The sequence below is a fragment of the Pongo abelii genome, chromosome 1 (genome assembly GCF_028885655.2).
Source record: "Pongo abelii isolate AG06213 chromosome 1, NHGRI_mPonAbe1-v2.0_pri, whole genome shotgun sequence".
Taxonomy (NCBI): domain Eukaryota; kingdom Metazoa; phylum Chordata; class Mammalia; order Primates; family Hominidae; genus Pongo; species Pongo abelii.
The window spans coordinates 232,268,332-232,292,293 of NC_071985.2; the positions used below are offsets into that span (position 1 = coordinate 232,268,332).

The 23,962-nt window shown below is 46.0% G+C and overlaps 1 protein-coding gene across 1 annotated transcript in view; it reads left to right on the plus strand.

Annotated features, from left to right (window-relative positions):
- Window positions 1-23,962, plus strand: part of GNB1 (G protein subunit beta 1) — a gene marked incomplete at its 5' end in the record, with an annotated part of 107,946 nt that overhangs the window by 39,621 nt on the left and 44,363 nt on the right. Inside the window, 1 exon segment of the mRNA NM_001133192.1 lies at window positions 13,748-13,796.

The window sequence follows — 23,962 nt, forward strand, 5'->3', positions numbered from 1 at the left end:
AGGAACTGGGGTACATTCAGGGAAAGGGAATAAGGAGTGGATCCTTGACTTGGGAGAAGAACCACAAAAGAACCAGTTGAGGGTTCAGAAGGGGGCGTGACCGGGTGTGGCAGATGTGGAGCTGGGTTGGTGAGAGCAGGATGAGAGGCTGTTGCTGGCTCCTGAGTGTAGGGTAGGCCCTTAAGTTGCACTCCACTCAGGGGCTGAGAACCTGTGTACATAGCAAGGCACACAAGACATTCACTTTTTTTTTTTTTTTTTTAAGAGACAGAGTCTCACTCTGTTGCCCAGGCTGACATGCAGTGGCTCGCTGCTGCCTTGAACTCCTGGGCTCAACCAGTCCTCCTGTCTTAGTCTCTGGAGTAGCTAGGACTACAGGTATGCACCACCATGCCAATTTTTTAAAAAAATATTTTGAGGCCGGGCACGGTGGCTCGAGCCTGTAATCCTAGCACTTTGGGAGACCGAGGCGGGCGGGTCGCGAGGTCAGGAGATCGAGACCATCCAGGCTAACACGGTGAAACCCCGTCTCTACTAAAAATACAAAAAAAATTAGCCAGGCGTGGTGGCGGGCGCCTGTAGTCCCAGCTGCTTGAGAGGCTGAGGCAGGTGAATGGTGTGAACCCGGGAGGCGGAGCTTGCAGTGAGCCGAGATGGCGCCACTGCACTCCAGCCTGGGTGACAGAGCAAGACACCGTCTCAAAAAAAAATTTGAGAGGCAGGATCTTGCTCTGTTGCCTAGGCTGGTCTGAAACTCCTGGCCTCAAGTGATCCCTGACTCCCGGTATTACAGGCACGAGCCACCACGCCTGGCTCCTAACGTTTGGCCTCTCTTTTTATATATTCAATCACAATATGTTGATTTTTTTTTTTCCGGTAAAGTGAATGTCTCTTTATTTTTTTTGAGACGGAGTTTCGCTCTTGTTGCCCAGGCTGGAGTGCAATGGCGCTATCTTGGCTCACCGCAATCTCTGCCTCTTGGGTTCAAGCATTTCTCCTGCCTCAGCCTCCCGAGTAGCTGGGAGCTACAAGCATGCACCACCATGTGCCCGGCTGATTTCATATTTTTAGTAGACATGGGGTTTCTCCGTGGTGGTCAGGCTGGTCTCAAACTCCTGACCTCAAGTGATCCACCCACCTCAGCCTCCCAAAGTGCTGGGATTACAGGTGTGAGCCACTATGCCTGGCCGAATGTCTGTTTAACAGACATTCACTCTACTGCCAAAATAAAGTGAAGGCTTGTCCTCATGGCAGCCTGCAAGACTGTTCTTCATGTGAAGCTGAACTTTCAGAAGAAGTTGTATGGCTTGCTTTTCTGCCTTTGTTCTGTCCTCCTCTAGGTGTGAGTAGTGAGGTTTCCTCTTTGGCCAATATTTTTTTAAATTAAATTTAATTAATTAATTAATTAATTTTTGAGACACAGTCTTGGTCTGTCACCCAGGCTGGAGTGCAGTGGCATGATCTCGGCTCACTGCAACTTCTGCCTCCCGGGTTCAAGTGATTCTCCTGCCTCAGCCTCCTGACTAGCTGGGATTACAGGTGTGTGCCACCATGCCCTGCTAATTTTTTTTTTTTTTTTGAGATGGAATTTCGCTCTTGTTGCCCAGGCTGGAGTGCAGTGGCGCAATCTCGGCACTGCAACCTCTGCCTCCTGGGTTCAAGCAATTCTCCTGCCTCAGCCTCCTGAGTAGCTGGGATTACAGACATGCACCACCACGCCTGGCTAATTTTGTATTTTCAGTAGAGACGTGGTTTCTCCATGTTGGTCAGGCTGGTCTCAAACTCCTGACCTCAGGTGATCCGCACGTCTCGGCCTCCCAAAGTGCTGGGAATTACAGGCGTGAGCCACCGCGCCCGGCTCCCTGCTAATTTTTGTATTTTTAGTAGAGATGGGGTTTCACCATCTTGGTCAGGCTGGCCTCAAACTCCTGACCTTGTGATCTGCCCACCTTGGCCTCCCAAAGTGCTGGGATTACAGGCGTAAGCCACCGCGCCTGGCCGGCCAGTATTTTTTTGAGAAAAATACATGGTGCCACGAAGTTTAAGGCAGCCTTCCCCTGAGGATTATAAAATCCAAACCCAACTGAAGACTAGATTGAATTAACCCCTCATCCCCACACACTAGTGGCTCAGACAAAGAGGTGTACCCAATTCTGGTTTTATTGAATATCCTCTGATATTCAATAAAAAATTATGAGATACACAAAAACGATTTCTTGTTAAGAGAGAAATAAATGGAAGCCAACTCAGAGACGACCCAGATATTGGAACTGCCAGAGACTTCAAATGACTGTGATGGATGTGGTAAAAGGTTGAGTGAGAAAGGTGTACAGCATGCATTATTTGTGAAAAGATCGAGAATTTCAGGAGGCAGAAACTCTAGAAAAAGTTACATTGAAATGTTAGAGATTCTTTAAAAACATCATAGATGAATAATTTTTTCAGTGAGTTTGTCAGCAGATAGGAAAGAATCAGTGAAACTGAAGATAGGTCAATAGAAATCCAAAATGAAATAAGCAGAAAAAAATAAACCAGAACAAAAATAGCATTTAGGCTGGGTGCAGTGGCTCACACTTGTAATCCCAGCACTTTGGGGAGGCCGAGGCGGGCGGATCACCTGAGGTCGGGAGTTCGAGACCAGCCTGACCAATATGGAGAAACCCCGTCCCTACTAAAAATACAAAAAATTAGCGGGGTGTGATGGTGCATGCCTGGAATCCCAGCTACTCGAGAGGCTGAGGCAGGAGAGTCGCTTGAACCTGGGAGGCAGAGGTTGTGGTGAGCCAAGATCCCGCCATTACACTCCAGCCTGGGCAACAAGAGAGAAACTCCATCTGAAAAAAAAAAAAATTAGCTGGATGTGGTGGCGGGCGCCTGTAATCCCAGCTACTCAGGCTGAGGCAGGACAATCGCTTGAACCTGGGAGGCGGAGATTGCAGTGAGCCAAGATTGTGCCATTGTACTTCAGCCTATGTACAGAGCGAGACTCCATCTCAAACAAAAAAAAAGTGTTGAGTAGTTGTGAGACTATAGCAAACTGTCTAATATACAGATAATTGGAGCCCTAGGAAGAAAATGGGGCAGAAGAAATATTCAAAGAGCTAATGGTTGAGAATTTTTTCATTAGTAAAAGACAACAAACCTGTGAAGTTCAGAGGACTGTCTGTGAAGTTCAGAGGACTCTAAGCACCATAAATATAAACAAAAAACCCTCGACACCTAGACACATTATAGTAAAACTGCTGAAAGTCAAAGAGAAAGTTTTGAATGTAGCCAGAAAAAAAGTATTTCATACAGGCCAGGCATGATGGGTCATCCCTGTAATCCCAGCACTTTGGGAGGCTGAGTGGCAGACTCACTTGAGCCCAGGAGTTTGAGAGCAGCCTGGGCAACATAGCGAGACTTCATCTCTACCAAAAAAAATTATCCAGGTGCTCTGGCGGTGCCTGTGGTCTCAGCTACTCAGGAGACTGAAGTGGGAGGATCGCTTGAGCCTGGGAGGTTGAGGCTGCAGTGAGCCAAGATTGTGCCACTGCACTGTAGCCTGGGTGATAGAGTGAGACCTAGTCCCACAAAAGACTTCCTCAGACAAAAGTTGTGGGGTTTGTTGCCAGTAGATCTGCCCTGTGAGATGGAGGAAGTTCTTCAGGCAGAAGTGTATCCCATCACACTGCAGTTCTCTTCTGATGCTATATCTAGTTTAATACAAATCAGACCAGGCAAATGAAGAGACATATACAGCAAGGCCTAGGAGAGTCTCAAACACACATCCTCCAAGCCCTCTCCCCATGGAGTCTTTCCTGACAAATCGGGGTCAGTGAGCTTCTAACCAGGAAGCTCCCCTGAGCCTTGGTGTTGAGAGTTTTTATTGGGGCTTTGTTACTTGGGCACAATTGATAGAGCACAATCTCTAGTCCCTCTCCCACCCCAATCAGAATGGTTTCAAACCCCAACCATCTAATCTCATGGTTTATCTTTCTGGTGACCAGCCTCTATCTTGAGTCAGCTCATCTCAGCAAAAACATGGAGGCTCATGAATAACAAAGACATGCCTATCACTCCGGAACATCCAATATTTTTTGAAGCTCCTTCTGAGGAACTGGGAACAAAGACCAGATGGAGTCTTCAAAAAACATGTAGAAGTAAAATGCTAGACAATTGTGTTACAAAGAGTGAAAGGGAAGAAAGATGGTGACCCTTAACACAGGGATTAGGAGTGCTTAACCTGCTGTGCAGTCAGAATTCTTCTATCACTTGACTCCCAAAACATGAACTGCTAATAGCCTGCCATTGACTGGAAGCCTTACCAATAGCCGTCAACAGACATTTTTTATGTTTTATATATTATATATTTTTGTGATAAAGCAAGCTAGAGAAAATATTAAGAAAATCATAAGGGAGAGGAAAATGTATTTACTATTTAATGAGTGGAAGTGGATCCCTCAAAGATCTTCCTTCTCATTTTCAGGTTGAGGCTGAGGAGGAGGAGGAGATGGGATTGGTCTTGCTGTCTTGGATGGAGGTGGTGGAAGGGGAGGTAGGAGAGACAGGCATACTTGGTGGAACTTTACTGAAATACCTAATCTCTGACTTTTTTCTTTTTCGTTTTTTTTCTTTTTTTTTTGAGACGGAGTCTCACACTGTCGCCTGGGCTGGAGTGCAATGGCTCAGTCTTGGCTCGCTGCAGCCTCCGCCTCTTGGGTTCAAGTGGTTTTCCTGCTTCAGCCTCCCAAGTAGCTGGGATTATAGGCGCCTGCCACCATGCCCGGCTAATTTTTTGTATTTTTAGTAGAGACAGAGTTTCACTGTGTTGGCCAGGGTGGTCTGGAACACCTGACCTCGTGGTCCGCCTGCTTTGGCCTCCCAAAGTGCTGGGAGTACAGGCCTGAGGCACCGCACCCGGCCTGCTTTTTCATTTCTCTAAAAAAGTTTCTGTATGATAGCAACCTTCTATCGTATGCTTTAGTTTTAGTTCCTGTGCCATAAAAGGTCTGTGTCGTAAAGAAGTTAAGTGCAGTCTTGGGGAATGGGGACCTTCTGCCAGATTGCCCAGGGTCCGCGTGGGTTTGGTGCTGGCCCGGTGTCCGCGTGGGTTTGGTGCTGGCCCGGGGTCCGCGTGGGTTTGATGCTGCTTCTTCCTCATCGTTTGGCACCACTTTGGAAGTACTGACATCTGTCAAGGTGTCTTCTGTTAATTCCTCTAGTGTGGTGTCTCATAGCTCTTGAATTTCTCTAAGATCCACATGTTGAAGTCCTTACCCACCCCGCTGCCCTTTTAAAAGCATATGCACAGTCTTTTCATGATTTCCTCGACTGGCTTTCATAAATCCTGTGAGGTCAGGTGCAGCATCTGGACATCATCCTCTCCAGCAGGAATTGATTGTTCCAGGCTCATGGCCTTCACAGCTTTTTCTGTAACAACCTTGGCATCTTCAGCAGGATAATCCTTCCAGACTTAAACGATGTTCTGTCTATTGGGATTCTCTTCCATAGCATTGACAATTCTTTCCATAGAGTACTGTGTGTTATGGGCCTTAAAGGTCCTTATGACCCCCTAATCTAGAGGCCGAAGGAGAGGTGCTGTGTTTGGGGGTAAGTAGACCACTTCATTGCCGTCAGTATTGAACTCATGGGGTTCTGAGTGGCCAGGGGCATTGTCCAATATCTAAATAACTTTAAAAGGCAATCCCTTACTGGCAAAGTGTACTTCCTGACTACAGACAAAGAACATCGATGGAACCAATCCAGAAAAACGGATTTTGTAGTGCCAGTCTTGTTCTACAACCAAGAGACTGGCAACTGGTGTTTATCTCTTCCCCTTCAAGGCTCAGGGGTTAGCAGCTTTGTAGATAAGAGCAGTCCTGATCATAAACCCGGCTGCATTTGCACAAAGCAGTAGAGTTGGCCTCTCCCTGCCTGCCCTCAGTGCTGGGGCTCACTTTTCTTCCTTACTAATAAGTGTCCTTTGTGGCAGTTTTTTCCAGAATAGGTCACTTTTGTCTGCATTAAAAACCTATTCAGGAAGATTTTCTTTTCCTCAATGATTTTCTTCATGGCATCTGGGAACCCTGGTGCCTCTTGGTTGGCAGAAACTGCTTCTCCTGTTATCTTAACATTTTTTAAGCCAACCCTCTTTCTAAACTGATAAGTCACCCTTTGCTGGCATTAAATTCTCTAGCTTTAAGTCCTTCACTTTCAGCTAGAACTAGTGGCTCATACCTATAAGCCGAGCACTTTGGGAAGCCAAGGGAGGAGGATTGCTTGAGACCAGGAGCTCAAGACCAGCCTGGGCCACATAGTGAGACCCTCTCTCCATAAAGAAACAAAAAATTTAGTCACGTGCAATGTGGCACATGCCTGAATCCTTGCTACTTAGGGGGCTGAGGCAAGAGGATGGCTGTGCCCAGGAGTTCAAGGCTGCAGTGAGCTGTTCAAGGCTGTCACCCACTTGGGTGACAGTGAGACTCTGATTGATGGATTGATTGATTGATTTTGAGATGGAGTCTCACTTTGTCTCCCAGCCTGGAGTGCAGTGGCATGATCTCTGCTCACTGCAACCTCCGTCTCCTGGGTTCAAGCGATTCTCCTGCCTCAGCCTCCCAAGTAGCTGGGATTACAGGTGCCAGCCACCACGCCTGGCTAATTTTTGTGTTTTTAGCAGAGATGGAGTTTCACCAGGTTGGCCTGGCTGGTTTTGAACTCCTGAGCTTAGGTGATCCGCCTGCCTTGGCTTCCCAGACTGCTGGGATTACAGACATGAAGCACTGTGCTTAGCTAAATCTTACTCCTTCTATGTGTATTGGCATTCCTCTGTAAAGAAGAGCTTCGCTTTTTTTTTTTTTTTTTTTAATGTTACCATGTGCTTGTGGGTTCTTTTTTTAGATCCAGTAAGGTATATTCCATTACCATTGTTCGTCATGTTGACCCTCAGATTGTCCTAAATTTGGCCAGCAGACTTCCTTCAAGCTGGTGTGTTTTTGACATGTTCTTTTTAGTTTTGGAGCCCTTCCTTTCTGCCATAGCAAGAGGGTTCCTGTGTCAGACCTTGAGGAAGTGATTTCTCAGAGGATCCCTGAGGCTCCTTTTAAAGGGAATCGTTTTTATAAAACCAAGATTTGGGCTTTGTGTTTGGAGAGGTCGTTGCTTCCAGACCTTTCAGTTGGCAAGAGATAGGAGATAAACGTGTGTGTGTGTGTGTGTGTGTATGGACTTACACACAAATGATTCTACAGAGGAATAAATGTATAGAGAATTTCCATTGTCTCCAAATTCAGATTGAACCCCAGGGAGCCCTTCCTTGCTTTCAGATAGTCCGTGTTGTGCCTCCCTCCTCCAGTGTGAACCTTGCTCCCCAAATAACAATCATATCTTCACTTATTTCGCTCTGGCATACATATCCATATTAATATTTTAAGCATTATTATTTTTTTAATTTTATTATTTTTTTGAGACGGAGTCTCCCACTGTCACCCAGGCTGGAGTGCAGTGGCACGATCTCGGCTCACTGCAAGCTCCGCCTCCTGGGTTCACGCCATTCTCCTGCCTCAGCCTCCCAAGTAGCTGGGACTACAGGCGCCCGCCACCACACCCGGCTAATTTTTTGTATTTGTAGTAGAGACAGGGTTTCACCGTGTTAGCTAGGATGGTCTTGATCTCCTGACCTCGTGATCCGCCCACCTCGGCAGGCGTGAGCCACCACACCCGGCCTATTTTAAGCATTACTGTGCCACCAATATGGCGCTTAAATTTCAGAACTCTCTTTGCCCTTAGAATATACCCCCATGTTGGTACAGTTAGAGTACTCTAAATTAACGTGATGTCTTTAGACCTTTTTTTGTTTGGTTGGTTGTGTTTTACAGGTATTGTCATCTTTTTATTGATACTGAACTCTAATTTTTGTTTGAAAGAAGGCATTTCTGGTTTTTTATCCTATTTATTAGTATAATCATATATAGTTGAAGATTATGATACAGAGTTGTCAATTAAGTTCAGTATTATTTCACATTCTACTTGTTCAGTGTGTTTTTGAATTAAAGAATTATTCGGAAGGGAGTTTACTTTGTTTCTTACAAGCCCTCAGGCCTTTATGCAAAACTCTTGGGACTGGATGTGTTCCGGAATTCAGACTTTTTCAGGGTTGAGAAAGTTGCAGTGGTACGTATGTTACATGTGCACCACACTTACGGCAAGGTTTTAATCAGATACCCCAAAGTTTGTAGTAAACATAAGACTACTCACCCTGAATGTGAGAAAGTCTGGCTAATGCCTATGTGTCCTATTCTGGTTTGGGTATCTCAGAATTGTAGATAACCAGTGGTGCACTTAAGTGTGTTTCCCATCTTAGGATTATGTTGATAGAGAAGAAATCATCCCCCACAAGTATACCTTTACTTGATTAGAAATATTAATGCGGCTTGTAGAGAAATTCTCTAGGTATGTCTCAAGGATTCAGTTTCTAGATTTTGAAAAATGCTGAAATAAAAGTATAAGTACTAGGATATAGGTGCAAATAAGTCATATTAATATTTAATATTGCTAAATTAGCTTTATAGAGTCAGTTGATTTTATCAAGAGCCTTGAAAAAGTGCCCATCTTTTTTTTTTTTTTTTTTTTTTTGGGAGATGGAGTCTCACTCTGCCACCGAGGCTGGAGTACAGTGATGCAGTCTTGGCTCACTACAACCTCCCCCTCTCAGGATCACTTGATTCTCCTGCCTCAGCCTCTCGAGTAGCTGGGACTACAGGTGCATGCCACTGTGCCCGGCTAATTTTTTTATTTTTTACATTTATTTTTATTTTTATTTTTATTTTGAGATGGAGTCTTGCTCTGTTACCCAGGCTGGAGTGCAGTGGCGCGATCTCAGCTCACTGCAAGCTCCGCCTCCCTGAGGTCACGCCATTCTCCTGCCTCAGTCTCCCGAGTAGCTGGGACTACAGGCACCCGCCACCACGCCCAGCTAATTTTTTGTATTTTTAGTAGAGACGGGGTTTCATCGAGTTAGCCAGGATGGTCTCGATCTCCTGACCTCGTGATCCACCCGCCTCGGCCTCCCGAAGTGCTCGGATTACAGGAGTGAGCCACTGCACCCGGCCAGTCATTTTTGTATTTTTAATAGGGTTTCACCATGTTGGCCAGGCTGGTCTCGAACTCATGACCTCAGGTGATCCACCTGCCTCGGCCTCCCAAAGCACTGGGATTACAGGTGTGAGCCCAGCTCCTGATGTCTTTAAGGGTAGTGCTACTGGTTTAGGGTTACATTATTGTGGGACCAGTAGTCCTGTCCTTAGTGTGGGGTTCTATGAGCTGGATAGTCAGAAAAAGAGCATACATTTGGGTCATCTTGTTTTTAGCCAGAAATGGGTCCAGACAGCTCTCCATGCGAGTCCAGGCTAAGGTGATTTGATAGCACTTTTAGCATCCTTACTCCAATCTTGAGTCATGATTTGAGCCACAGGGCAATCTAGGCATTAAAATAGAGCAGCTGGGTGCGGTGCCTCATGCCTGCAATCCCAGCACTGTGGAAGGCTGACCTGCAAGGATCGTTTGAGCCCAGGAGTTAAAGACCAGCCTGCGCAGTATGGCAAGACCCCATGTCTACAAATATATATATATTTTTTAATTAGCTGGGCATGGTGGCGCACACCTGTGGTCCCAGCTACTCGGGAGGCTGAGGCAGGAGGATCACCTTAGCCCAGGAAGTCGAAGCTGCAGTGAGCTGTGATTGTGCCACTGTACTCCAGACTGGCTGACAGAGGGTGACCCTGTCTCAAAAAAATAATTAATAATGATAAAATAGAGCAGATTATGTATAATTTTTTTTAGTAGTTTTTCTCTTCCTACCTGTCCCTTGATCTGGAAAGTACTTGAAAAGATTTATATTTAGTGGTTGAGATAATTGTGACAGTTAAAGCGTTCTCAACTGGGGTCAGTATTGCCCCTCGGGACGCCAGGTGGCTGTTACAGCTGGGGAAAGGAGCACTACTGGCATGTTGCCAGATATCCTACTGGGGACACACGCACGCACGCACGCACACACACCCCTCTGCCTAAAATGTTCATTGTGCTGAGGTTGAGACCCATGCTTTGAAACTTGATTTGGTGGCACCTTTCGGGTGTGCTCATAGGACCTTGTCCCGGAACGAGGCTTCGCTTCCTGAAGTCTGGGGTAGTTTGCATCATTCACTGTTTACTCCTGTGTGCCCTTTCACACCCAACTTTTTTTTCTGAGGTGAAATTCACATAACATAAAATTAAACCATTTTAAAGTGAATGATTTGGTGCCTTTAGTACATTTACAATGTGTTGCAACCACTGTCTCTACCTAATTCCATGACATTTTCATCACCCCAAAAGGAAACCCTGTACCCGTTAAATAATTGTCCACTGCACACACATGTGCATGCACACGCACACACACGCAGCCCCTGGCAGCCACTGCATTCTGTCTCTTTGGATTTGTGTGTTCTGGATATTTCACATAAATGGGGTTGTATATATGTGGCTTTTTGTGTATGCATCTGTCACTTAGCATATTTGTGAGGTTTGTCCGTGTTCTAGCAGATAGAGGACCAGGACTTCTTTTTTTTTTTTGAGATGGAGTCTTGCTCTGTCGCCCCGCCCAGGCTGGAGTGCAGGGGCACGACCTCGGCTCACTGCAAGCTCCACCTCCCGGGTTCATGGCATTCTCCTGCCTCAGCCTCCAGAGTAGCTGGGACTACAGGCGCCCGCCACCATGCCCGGCTAATTTTGTCTATTTTTAGTAGAGATGGGGTTTCACCGTGTTAGCCAGTATGGTCTCAATCTGCTGACCTCGTGATCCGCCCACCTTGGCCTCCCAAAGTGCTGGGATTACAGGCATGAGCCACCGCGCCCGGCAATTTTTGTATTTTTAATAGAGACGGGGTGGCCAGGTTGGTCTTGAACTCCTGACCTCAGGTGATCCACCCACCTCACCTTCCCAAAGTGCTGGGATTACAGGCGTGAGCCACCACGCTCAGCCTCCTTTATCTTTATAGCTGAATAATATTCCATTGTTTGGATAGACCACATTTTATTCATCCATTCATGCTCAGTGGGTATTTGGGCTGTCTCCACCTTCTGGCTACTGAGTACTGCTGCTAAGAACATAATGTGTACATGCATTGAGTCCCTGCTTTCAGTTCTTTTGGGAATACACCTAGGAGTAGAATTGCTGGGTTATGGGGTAATTCTGTGTTTAATTTTTTGAGGAACATCCAAACTGTTTTCCTTCCACACTCACTTTTACTGCCAGAAAAGTACTTGCTTGTACATAAGGAACATAATTGCAAAACGAAACTACTTTAAGTAAAAGAATTAGAATTCACAGTTCAACTGGGAGATATTTCAGTTTGTTGATTCATCTCCTGACTCCAGACTAGATGTGTGCATGTGAGTTTGTGAGTTTGCAGACTCACAAGACACTGAATAAATAGGCAGGTGGTGACCTGTGAAACCTCCACAAGTGGTCTTTTCACATAGTTTAATTTGAGGGAGCGATTACAAAAGCATCTTTAAATGTTCTGAAATCAGGCCAGGCTCAGTGGCTCAGGCCTGTAATGCCAACACTTTTGGAGGCTGAAACAGGCAGATTACCTGAGGTCAGAAGTTCGAGACCAGCCTGGCCAACATAGTGAAACCCCATCTCTACTAATAAATAATAAAAAAAATTAGCCAGGCATGCCACATGCCTGTAATCCCAGCTACTCAGGAGGCTGAGGCAGGAGAATCGCTGGAACCTGGGAGGCAGAGGTTGCAGTGAGCCAAGATCATGCCACTGCACTCCAGCCCGGGTGACAGAGTGAGAATCTGTCTCAAAAAATTAATAAATATGGCCATGCGCAGTGGCTTACGCCTGTAATCCCAGCACTTTGGGAGGCCGAGGTGGGCGGATCACGAGGTCAGGGAGATTGAGACCATACTGACCAACATGGTGAAAACCCGTCTCTACTAAAAATACAAAAATTGGCTGGGCGTGGTGGTATGTGCCTATAATCGCAGCTACTCAAGAGGCTGAGGCAGGAGAATCACTCGAACCAGTGAGTCGGAGGTTGCAGTGAACTGAGATCATGCCACTGCACTCCAGCCTGGTGACAGAGCGAGACTGCTGTCTCAAAAATACAATAAAATAAAATAAAATAAATGTTCTGAAATCAGAAGAAATCTGGAATTGGACATATTTTCATTCCACCAGAAGTATGTCAAGAGGAGTCAGAAACCTCTCTTGTGATCTCTGTCACCATTCAAGCCACCTTCCTGGGCACCCGGGCCAGGCACTGGATGGGACCGTGTCAGCAGGAGAGGGACAGAGGGAGGGATTGGAAGTGTCATAGACTTGCCAGGACTCACAAAGTAGTTATTTAGTGGCTCTCTTGAGATTCAGATGAAATGCTCTCCACTGTCATGCCAAACAGGCAGTCTGGATTAAATTAATCTTCAGAATTTGTTGAATTGTATTAGTGTTGTGTCTGTGTGTGTGTGTGCATGCGTGTGTGTGTGTGTGTGTGTGTTTTGAGACAGAGTCTCGCAGTCACCCAGGCTGGAGTGCAGCGGCATGATCTCGGCTCACTGCAGTCTCCGCCTCCCGTGTTCAAGCAATTCTCCTGCCTCAGCCTCCGGAGTAGCTGGAACTACAGGTGCCCGCCACTACACTCGGCGAACTTTTTATATTTTTAGTAGAGATGAGGTTTCACCATATTGGCCAGGCCGGTCTCCAACTCTACCTTGTGATCCGCCCACCTTGGCATCCCAAAGTGCTGGGATTACAGGCGGGAGCCACTGTACCTAGCTTTTTTTTTTTTCTTTTCGAGACGGGGTCTTGCTCTATCACCCAGGCTGGAGTGTAGTGGTGTGATCTCCACTCACTGCAACCTCCCTCCACCTTCTGGGTTCAAGCAATTCTCCTGCCTCTGCCTCCCAGGTAGCTGGGGTTACAGGTGCCTGCCATCACGCCTGGCTAATTTTTTTAATTTTTAGTAGAAACGGGTTTCGCCACGTTGGCCAGACTGGTCTCGAACTCTTGACCTTAGGTGATGCGCCCGTCTCAGCCTCCCAAAGTGTTGGGATTACAGATGTGAGCCACCGCGCCCCGTCTGTTTTGTGTTTTTGTTTTGAGACAGAATCTTGCTCTGTCGCCTAGGCTGGAATGCAGTGGAATGATCTCGGTTCACTGCAACCTCCACCTCCCGGGTTCAAGCGATTCTCCTGTCTAAGCCTCCCGAGTAGCTGGGATTACAGGCTTGTGACGCCATGCCTGGCTGACTTTTTTTTTTTTTTTGTATTTTTAGTGGAGATGGGGTTTCACCATGTTGACCATGCTGGTCTCCAATTCCTGACCTCAGGTGATTTGCCTGCCTCAGCTTCCCAAAGTGCTGGGATTACAGGGGTTAGCCACTGGGCCTGGCCTGCATTAGTTTTTAAATTGTTACTGTAATTTTTCTAGTGATAGGATTCTAACCTCTATCCCCATACTTTTCAGTTTAATTCAAGGTATTTTCCCTGGGGCATTTCTAAGGATTCTTAAAGAAATTGGGATCTGATTTCTTATTTTGTTCCCACGCTGAAAAACAAAATATGACAGTACTGCTAAATAAAGCAGTTTTGGGGGAGAAATAATAATAGGGAAGGGTCAAATTTATGTGCCGTTCTTAAAATATAGCTACTAGCAAAATAGAATATTTTATTCACAACCTGAGTGCAATACAAATACAGCCTTTTCTGTTTGTTTCAGACAAGTTTACATGTATTGGAGACCAGACCAGAAGCCCTTCTGAATTAAGGTAATTTTGATATATTTGTTCCTCATCAGTTTTAGAAAGACAATATATAAATTTCTTCAGAGTTTGTTTTTATAAATAGCTGGTTGGTTGGTTTTTAAAGAGACAGCGTTTTGCCATGTTGCTCAGACTGGGTTCTAACTCCTGGGGTCAAGGGTTCTCTCACCTCAGCCTCCTGAGTAGCTGGGGCTGTAGGCACATGCCAGCATGCCTGCTCAATACCCTGGTTTTCGTTACGGTTTTTTTCTATCTCTTTTAAGCCAAAGTTGGTTTTTAAAACAATTTGATCCTCAAAAAAAGCTTCCATTTAGTGTTGAGCAAGAAGGTTTAGGGTCCCAGTGATGAGGATTTACCTTCTGAATGAGAGTGGTACATCGCTAGCTTTTTTTGTTAGAAAGTAGGAGAGCCCTTTTTTCAAATCAAATCTTAGTTGAAATACCAATATATGGCTGGGCGCGGTGGCTGACGCCTGTAATCCCAGCACTTTGGGAGGTCAAGTTGGGTGGATCACGAGGTCAGGAGATCGAGACCATCCTGGCTAACACGGTGAAACACTGTCTCTACTAAAAATACAGAAAATTAGCCAGGCGTGGTGGTGGGCGCCTGTAGTCGCAGCTACTCTGGAGGCTTAGTCAGGAGAATGACGTGAACCCAGGAGGCGGAGCTTGCAGTGAGCCAAGATCATGCCACTGTACTCCAGCCTGTGGGACAGAGCGAGACTCCGTCTGAAAAAAAAAAAAAAAAAAAGAAAAAAGTAAGGCGAACATGATTCAGGAAAAAAAACAAAACAAAACAAAAACCCTTTTTGTTTGAATAAAATGGGAATAATGAAGCCATGTTCGTAGTTAGTGAGTCTGGGTGAGGGTACACGGTTTCTTTGTATTATTCTTGCAACTCTTTGAAGTTTGAAATAATTTTAAATTAAAAAGCAAAATTAAATTGAATAACAATTAGGGGCTGGAACAATTGGATATTCTTTTTTTTCTTTTGAGACAGAGTCTTGCTCTGTTGCCCAGGCTGAAGTGCAGTGGTGCAATCTCAACTCTCTGCAACCTGCCCCTCCCAGGTTCAAGCCATTCTCCTGTCTCAGCCTCCCAAGTAGCTGGGATTACAGGCACTCACCACCACACCCAGCTAATTTTTGTATTTTTAATAGAGACGGGGTTTCACCATGTTGGTCAGGCTGGTCTCGAACTCCTGACCTCAGGTGATCCACCCGCCTTGGCCTCCCAAAGCTGTGGGATTATAGGCGTGAGCCACCACGCCCGGTTAGTCAATAGGATATTCTTATGCAAAAGGAGAACTTGACATCATGTACAGAAATTAACTCAGGCCAGGCAAGGTGGCTCAGCTGTAATCCCAGCATTTTGGGAGGCCAAGGTGGGCAGATCACCAGGTCTGGAGATCGAGACCATCCTGGCCAACATGGTGAAACCCCGTCTCTACTAAAATACAAAAAAAAAAATTTAGCCATGTGTGGTGGCACGCCCCTGTAGTCCAGCTACTCAGGAGGCTGAGGCAGGGGAATCGCTTGAACCCAGGAGGCAGAGGTTGCAGTGAGCTGAGATTGCGCCATTGTACTCCAGCATGGGGATAGAGTGAGACTCCATGTCAAAAAAAAAAAAAAAAAAAAGGCCGGGCGTGGTGGCTCACGCCTATAATCCCAGCACTTTGGGAGGCCGAGGCGGGTGGATCACAAGGTCAAGAGATTGAGACCATCCTGGCTAACACGGTGAACCCCATCTCTACTAAAAATACAAAAAATTAGCCGGGCGTGGTGATGGGCACCTGAAGTCCCAGCTACTCGGGAGGCCGAGGCAGGAGAATGGCATGAACCCAGGAGGTGGAGCTTGCAGTAAGCCAAGATCATGCTACTGCACTTCAGCCTGGGTGACAGAGTGAGACTCGGTCTCAAAAAAAAATTTAACTCAATGGATCATATACCTAAATATAAAACCTAAAATTAGAAAAAATGAGATTTTGAATTAAGCAGTTTTTAGATGTGAGATCAAAGATAGAATGCATAAAAGAAAACATTCATAAATTGAATTTGTTCAAAATCTAAAACTTCTGCTCCTTAGAAAACACAGAGAACGAAAGACAAACCATTGTCTGGCAGAAAATATTAGCACATGTCTTTTAGATGACTTGTATCCAGAATAGGTAAAGAACTCTCAAAACTCAATTTTGGCTGAGTACTATGGCTCACACCTGTAATCCCAGCACTTTGGGAGGAGGATTGCTTGAAGCCAGTTGTTCGATACCATCCTGGGCAATAAAGTGAGACCCCTGTCTCTTCAAAAAAAAAAAAAAAAAAAAAAAAAACTTAGCAGTTGGGCGTGGTGGCTCACACCCGTAATCCCAGCACTTTGGGAGGCCCAGGCAGGTGGATCACCTGAGGTTGGGAGTTTGAGAACAAACTGGCCAACATGGGGAAACCCCATCTCTACTAAAAATACAAAAATTAGCTAGGTGTAGTGGCTTATGCCTATAATCCCGGCCACTTGGGAGACTGAGGCACGAGAATCACTTGAACCTGGGAGGTGGCGGTTGCAGTGAGTCCAGGTTGTGCAACTGCACTCCAGCCTGGGTGATAAAGCGAGACTGTCTCCAAAAAAAAAAATTTAGCCAGGCATCGTGTTGTGTGTCTGTAATACCAGCTACTTGGGAGGCTGAGGTGGGAGGATCACTTGAGCCCGGGATGTTGAGGCTACAGTGAGTCACGATCACACCACTGTACTCCAGCCTGGACAACAGAGCGAGACCCTGTGTCAAAAAAAAAACAAAAAGCAATATTAAGAAAACAGGTAACCCAATAAAAAAGAGGCAAGTGACTTGAACAGACACTTTACCAGAAAATGTATAGACAGCAATTAAGTACCTCAGAAGTTTAGCCATCAGTGAGATGCAGATTAAAACCACAGCCAAAGCCCCCATTCAAATGGCTGTGATACCCAACGTTGTTGGGGTGTGAGGAGCTGGGACTCTCCACATTGCTTATAGGATGTTGGGAATGTGACCCAGCATAACCATTTTGAAAAGAGTTGGGTTTTTTTGTTTGTTTTATGAGTTTGTTTTTTGTTTTTTTGAAATAGGGTCTCACACTGTCTCTTAGGCTGGAGTACAATGGTGTGATCATAGCTCGCTGCATCCATGACCTCCTGGGCTCAAGTGATCCTCTGGCCTCAGCTTCCTAAGTAGTTGGGACTGTAGGCATGCACTACCACACCTGGCTTTTTTTTTTTTTTTTCTTTTTTTAATTCTTGTAAGACGGGGTCTCAGTATGTTGCCCAGGCTAGTCTTCAATTCCTGGGCTCAAGTGATCCTCCTGCCTTGCCTCGGAAAGTGCTCAGATTATAGTCATGAGTCACTGCACCTGGCCTGGCATTTTCTTGGAATGTTCAGCACACACCTGTAGTATGATCCAGCCATTCCACTCCTAGGAGTCTGCCCAAGAGAAGTGAAGGCAGATGTTCTCATAAAGACTTGTCCATGTAACAACATGCACAGATTGCAAAGTACCCCATCTGTCTGATTAACTCCACTGGTACACTGGTTGCCACTGCTACCCATATTTTTGATTTCTGCAAAAGGGCCTACTTCACTGACTGGATGGAAAGTGTGGCAGGTGAGGCAGGAGGTAGTTTTCTGGCCATTACTTAAAATTTTTTCAGGGCAACAGTTTTATACCTGCTTTCATAGCAAGTCATATTTAGTAAGCATTTACTGTGTCAGTCATGATTCTAGGGAGCTTGCATGGATTCTAATGGAATTGTCATAGCGTGAGCTGTGGGGACTATTACTGTCCCCACTTTCAGACAAAAAAATATAGGCAGAGAGAAGTTAGAAAACCTACTGGAGGCCACCTGGTGAGAAGAGATAAAGTCTGGGTTAGAACCTGGGGCTTCCAACTTTTCCTGCCATGAAGCGTCACTCTGCTTCCAGCCAGGGCTGTCAGACATCATTGGTCCTGCTTAAGTGGGCTGGACCTGCAAATGCCAATAAAAACACAGAAATTTTTCTAGGAACAGAATTCTAACCCTCACTGCCCATTTGCTGTTGGGAAAGCAAATAGTATTCATTGTAGTTTGCAGTAGTAAATGTAAAAACAAAGATTATTTTTATATACTGCAGTGCAGATGGCATGGCACACAGCAGTCTTTCCCCAACCCTGAGGATTTCCAGGCCCCTTATAAAAGGTGCTCGGAGGCTGAGTGCAGTGGCTCACGCCTGTAATCCCAGCACTTTGGGAGGCCGCGGCGGGCGGATCATGAAGTCAGGAGATCAAGACCATCCTGGCTAACACTGTGAAACCCCGTCTCTAATAAAAATATAAAAAATTAGCAGGGCATAGTGGCGGGCGTCTGTAGTCCCGGCTACTCGGGAGGCTGAGGCAGGAGAATGGCGTGAACCCGGTAGGCAGAGGTTGCAGTGAGCCAAGATCGCGCCATTGCACTCCAGCCTGGGCGACAGAGCGAGACTCCATCTCAAAAAAAAAGGGTGCCTGGAGTTTAGCCGCCTCTGTTGTGTGCGCTGCATGATTGTCAGTTTCTCACCACCTTTCCCTGTTAGATCTGTCTTCTGGATGGATGCCATTCATTTCATGAGACTCCATCAGTTACATATAAAGTTTGGTTTTGAAATGATCAAAGTGGGACTTCCTGTTTGGCCTCAACATGTTTGAAGATGTGTATCTATTGAATGATTTCCAATTGTCCTAGTATGTGCTAGATTTTGTGCTCCGCCCTAAAAGCAAAAAGAGGCCATAGGCTAACAGGGTTAGAAAAGGGAGAGCAGAATGGGAGATCAGATGTTTTTTGTGATGCATGAGAAATAATAAGGCTTTGAGAGAGTCAGTACCCACTTCCTGGGATTTCAGAGTTCCAGGGGTCAGAGGTAAGCCCTTAGCAGCTGTGCCTCACTGGCTCACCCCTGGCTGTTAGACCCCTCCCTGGAGAATCGCCTTCTGAGGGCTTTGTGACCGCACACCATAGTTCCTGCCCTTCCCCCAGTTGCCAGCGTCCGGTGGGTGAGTGAGCTCACTTGTGACTGGGACATGAAGGAGATGATTCTAGGGAGTCTCTTCACTTAGTCCAGAAATCCTCCCTCCATTGTTTGCTTTCTCTCCTTTTTCCCTTGAAGTTTATTTGTTAAAGACAGACTAATGTCTGTCCTGGAGTGTTTCCCAGGCCATTGTGTAGCACTGTTGCCTCTGTGGGGTCATTGAACATGTTTCCCTGTCTTCTAGTTCTAGAGCTTTGGTCACATTCACTTTTTTATTAAGATTACTTTATAGGCACAGGCAAAATCCTAAAGGTAAGATTTTAAAAATTGTTACCATTGCAAAAAATAGCACCTCAAACAAGAACAGTTGTGTTATTTTTGCCCATCTGCCTGCTGCTCAAATGTTGGCCCATTAGCAAGGTCATGTCTAACAGCCATGCAAAGCAGCATCGTCCCTGCCCACTCTGGCACACTTCACCCGTTCAGTGCCTGTGTACGCTCCCAGCCTCTAACTCCACGTGGTTTACCTGTTAGTCATCTGTCTCCCGCAAACTAGAATCCAGCCTGGTTCATGCTGCTCAGCACCATGCTGAGGCTCTACAGTGCCTGTCGTGTTGGAGGGAGGGTCTGCGCATGCGTTGCTCTGCAGCTGCGTTACTGGTCGTGTCCTTTATCAGTTGCAGTGGTGCCCTGCTCCCCTTATTCCTCACAGTATTGTTAGGAGCGGTGCGTAAGGGAAGCAGGGCCTGAGGACTTTGCGTTGCCCTTTGAATTCCCACAGTCTTAATTTTGGAGATTGACCTGGACTTGGGAATGAAAGAAAAATGGAAAAGTGAGTGAAATTGGTTTAAATTCCTCATGCAAACTCCTCTCTCTCAAAATGCTGCTTCATCTTGAAGGTGAGCTATGATCCTTGCGTGGTTGGTCAAGTTAGCAAATTTCCTGCCCCTGTGTAAGACACTGGGGCCTCACTGGGGCCCGTTTGGACTTTGGAAGTTGTCCAAACCATCCAGAGATGCAGCCATCCAGTGCTGCACAGGAGGCTCAGGGGTGTGCGGCTGGCTGGCGACCAGGTGACTCAGGACTGCCCTGTTGCTGCTTGGTGGTGGGACCACATGTGTGCACTTTGGTGACCATGGTGCTTGTTGTCCTTGAGATTGTTAGTCAAAGGTACACGTCATAGTTTAATCACTGTAAGACTGACAGAACACTTTCAGATTGGTTGTCTGATTTAATTTTCATTTTAGCTCTGTGATATAGATAACACCATTCCCATTTTGAATTAAGCAGATGAAAGTAAGAAACAATTTAGTGAAAACATTATTCTTTGTATGTTGCAGAACCAGAACTTGAAATTATTTTTCAATATCTGTACCCTATTTTGTCATTGGCAAACTTGCAGCCTGAATGTCATTATTGGTGGCTGTGTAATATGGGGTCCTGAGGGCACCGCTGAGGTGCCCCTCCTCGACTCTCAGGGGTCTGGATGAGAGGCCTGGGCTGCTGCATTGCCATGAAGGGTAGAGGCACTACACGGAGCACATTGCATTGCAAATATGAAATATTCTGACTTTAAAAATCATGCTAACACTTGACTCACAAAGATGTTGTTCTAAAGTAGGGGCAGATCCCTTCACCTACTTGCTTTTAAGTTATTTAAATCTCTCTGAAAAGGATTTCCAAAACTGAAATTCTAAATGAAAGCCAATGGCAGATATGGGTCATCAGGAAGAACAGACATGAGACCTCAGCAGACCCTGTCTTAGTGGATTAGACGGGCAAGTTCTTGGAGTCAGCACAGCCAGAGCTTAGCCGTGACATTGGCACTGGAGGAGAGGAGCCCAGGCCAGGTAAACCTGATGGTGGGTGTTCTAGAAGGTTTGGGGGGACTAAGGAAAGTGAAGAGAAAAGCAAAAGCAATTAAATGTAAGTAAGACTTTTAAAATTTACATTTATTTTTTAATTTTCAAAGGAAGCTGCATCAATATTGTTTAGTAGAAAAACATGACTAATAATTATAATAAAAATGCTATTAGTCTTTTTAACTATCTTTCTTTAAAGTGAGTATATTTTTCTTTTTTGTTTTTTTTTTTTTTTTTTGAGACAAGGTCTCACTCCATTTGCCCAGGCTAGAGTGTAGTGGAGCAGTCACGGCTCACTGTAGCCTCAATTTCCCGGGCTTAGGTGGATTCTCCCACTTCAGCCTCCCAAGTAGCTGGGACTACAGGCGTGTGCCACTGCGCCAGCTAATTTTTGCATTTTTAGTAGAGACCAGGTTTTTGCCATGTTGTTGCCCAGCCTGGTCTTGAACTCCTGGGCTCAAGCCATCTGCCAGCCTCAGCCTCCCAAAGTCCTGGGACTATAGGCATGAGCCACCGCGCCCAGACCTATTTTAATTATAATAAAGCAACTAAAATTACTACATGCGAATGGGTGTGTGTAATCCCAGCACTTTGGGAGGCCAAGGCAGGCAGATCACTTGAGGTCAGGAGTTCAAGACCAGCCTGGCCAACATGGCGAAACCCTGTCTCTACTAAAAATACAAAAATTAGCCAGGTGTGGTGGTGCATGCCTGTAATCCTAGCTACTTGGGAAGCTGAGGAAGGAGAATCGCTTGAACTCAGGAGGTGGAGGTTGCAGTGAGCCAAGATCACGCCATTGCACTCCAGCCTGGGCCTCAGAGCTAGACTCAGTCTCAAATAAAATAAAATAACTATATGCAAATTTATATTGTTTTTCACTTAGTATATAGTAAGCGTTTTCCCAAATTATTACTGTCTTCATTATTGTTCTTAGCAATATGTTACAATTCTTCCAGTAACTATTTAGAGACAGGATCTTGCTCTGTTGCCCAGATTGGAGTGCAGTGGTGCTATCATAGCTCACTGCAGCCTTGAACTCCTGGGTTCAAGCGATCCTCCCACCTCAGCCTCCCAAGTAGGTAGGACTACAGGCACGTTCCACCATACCCAGCTAATTGTATCAAGTAACTTTTTTTTTGAGATGGAGCCTCATTCTGTCACCCAGGCTGGAGTGCAGTGGCATTATCTCCGCTCACTGCAGCCTCCGCCTCCCAGGTTCAAGCCGTTCTCCCACCTCAGCCTCCTGAGTATCTGGGATTACAGGCACGCATCACCACACCTGGCTAATTTTTGTATTTTTTAGTAGAAACAGAGTTTCACCATGTTGGTCAGGCTGGTCTTGAACTCCTAACCTCAGGTGATCCACCTACCTCAGCCTCTCAAAGTGCTGGGATTATAGGCTTGAGCCATTGCACCTGGCTGCATCAAGTAACTTTAAAAAGTTAACTTTAGGCTGGGTGTGGTGGCTCACGCATTAGATTAGAGTCTGGCGCTTTGGGAGGCCTAGGCAGGAGGATCACTTGAAGCCAAAAGTTTGAGACCAGTCCGGGCAACATAGCAAGGCCTCGTCTCTACCAAAAATTTCAAAAATAGCTGGGTGTGATGAGTGGAGTCTGCTTGTAGTCCTGGCTACTCTGGAGGCTAAGGTAGAAGGATGGCTTGAACTGCAGTGAGCTATGATCATGCCACTCACTCCACCCCGGGCAACAGTGTGAGACCCTCACAGATATTTTTTTTAAAAATGTAACATTAAGGCTGGGCGCGGTGGCTCACTCTTGTAATCCCAGCACTTTGGGAGGCCGAGGCGGGCGGATCACGAGGTCAGGAGATCGAGACCACGGTGAAACTCCGTCTCTACTAAAAATATAAAAAATTAGCTGGGCTTGGTGGCGGGCGCCTGTAGTCCCAGCTACTCGGAGAGGCTGAGGCAGGAGAGTGGCGTGAACCCAGGAGGCGGAGCTTGCAGTGAGCTGAGATCGCGCCACTGCACTCCAGCCTGGGCGACAGAGCGAGACTCCATCTCAAAAAAAAAAAAAAAAAAAGTAATATTAACTTATTTTATTGAAACTGAAAAGTATAAAGAAAAAAATTTTTCTTTGTTCTAGGACCCCAGATTAGCCTCTGTTAACTTTGTGTGCTTGTGTTGGTGTGTAGGGGGGGTTAGTAAGCAAACTATGTTTGAAGAATAATGAGAAGAATAAAAGCTGCTAACCTGTTTCTCTTTCTCCAGAAACAACGCCATTAACATCTGGTGTGTCTAGAAAAAAGATGGTGGGCCGGGCGCAGTGGCTCACACCTGTAATCCCAGCACTTTGGGAGGCCAAGGTGGGCGGATCACCTGAGGTCAGGAGTTCAAGACCAGCCTGGCCAACATGATAAAACCCTGTCTCTACTAAAAATACAAAAAATTAGCCGGGTGTGGTGGCATGTGCCTGTAGTCCCAGCTACTCAGGAGGCTGAGGCAAAAGAATCGCTTGAACTTGGGAGGCGGAGGTTGCAATGAGCCAGCACTGTGCCACTGCACTCTAGCCTCAGCAACAAGGGCAAAACTCCATCTCAAAAAAAAAAAAGAAAAAAGATGGCTTGCCCCTGGCATTGGTGTTTGTCCTTTTTGTACACACAAAAGCATCATGCTTTGTACACTGTTCGTTCTTGTTTCGTTCTCTGTCTTCACGATAAAGATGAACTGAGAGCCACTGGGAAGGCTGTTGATGGGAACCAGAAGGTTGTTTGCTTCCCTTAAGTTCGCTCTTCCTGGCACCTGGTGCCCTTGCAGCCCATGCGGAATGTGATGGTCACGTTTTCTCATCTCTCCTGCCTCATCCCATCAGCCAGTTCACTGCTGTGCCTGAACTGCTGCACAGGGTGTCTGTGGTGTGTGTCCACATAACAAAAAGATGGTACTGATCATTGAGTTTATCTCCAAAAAATTTTTTAAATTTGATTTTAGAAAATACATTTTTAGGCCGGGCATGATGGCTTATCCCTGTAATCCCGGCATTTGGGAGGCCGAGGCAGGCGGATCACCTGAGGTCAGGAGTTCCTTACCAGCCTGGCCAACGTGGTGAAACCCCGTCTCTACTAGAAATACAAAAACTAGCCAAGCGTGGTAGCATGCGCCTGTAATTCCAGCTAGTCGGGAGGCTGAGGCAAAAGGATCACTTGAACCTAGGAGGCAGAGGTTGTAGTGAGCAGAGATTGCTTCATTGCACTCCAGCCTGGGCGATAAGAGTGAAACTCCGTCTCAAAAAAGAAAAGAAAAGAAAATATATCTTTATCCTGGAGACTAGAGAATGTAATTAA